This window comes from Mesitornis unicolor, unplaced genomic scaffold (assembly GCF_000695765.1).
Source record: "Mesitornis unicolor isolate BGI_N332 unplaced genomic scaffold, ASM69576v1 scaffold10178, whole genome shotgun sequence".
Lineage (NCBI taxonomy): Eukaryota > Metazoa > Chordata > Aves > Mesitornithiformes > Mesitornithidae > Mesitornis > Mesitornis unicolor.
This window is the reverse complement of record NW_010202534.1, coordinates 11,382-11,920: the sequence shown is the minus strand read 5'-3', so window position 1 is coordinate 11,920 and position 539 is coordinate 11,382.

The window sequence follows — 539 nt, the reverse complement described above, 5'->3', positions numbered from 1 at the left end:
AAGAGAGAAAAACATGCTGAAAAGGATGCCTCAGATATTTCCACTAGAAATGAAACATCTGCTGTTAAGTACTTTTGCTAATTGTGCTTGTACTTTCACTGTGTTTTGCAGCAGCGAAGTAAAAATTAACAAGGAAAATAAAAATCATGTAATTGTTCTGTGCTTTGTGTCTTGCTGCATCACCGTAATGATTTTAATTAAGTGTAAAAACTGTCAGTTACCTTCTACTACAGCTTTTATTTACAGCCATGTTTATATCCACTACTCAGTAGCACTTCATGCCACGAAGTTTACCACACAGGCCTTCTATACACTTGTTTTTTCCATGAACTAAGGATTGTCTCCTCCATCTGAGGAGAGAGGGGCATACAAAGGCTACTGAAAAGGATCCAAGTATCCTGAAGACCTTCATCAAAGCCTGGACTTCAATTCTTCTGGTCTTTGTTGACACTTCATACACAAGAACAACCACCACCACAAGTGTCCAAGTAACAGTGTCCTACCAAATAAGACTGTTGAAAAAAGATGACATGAAGGAA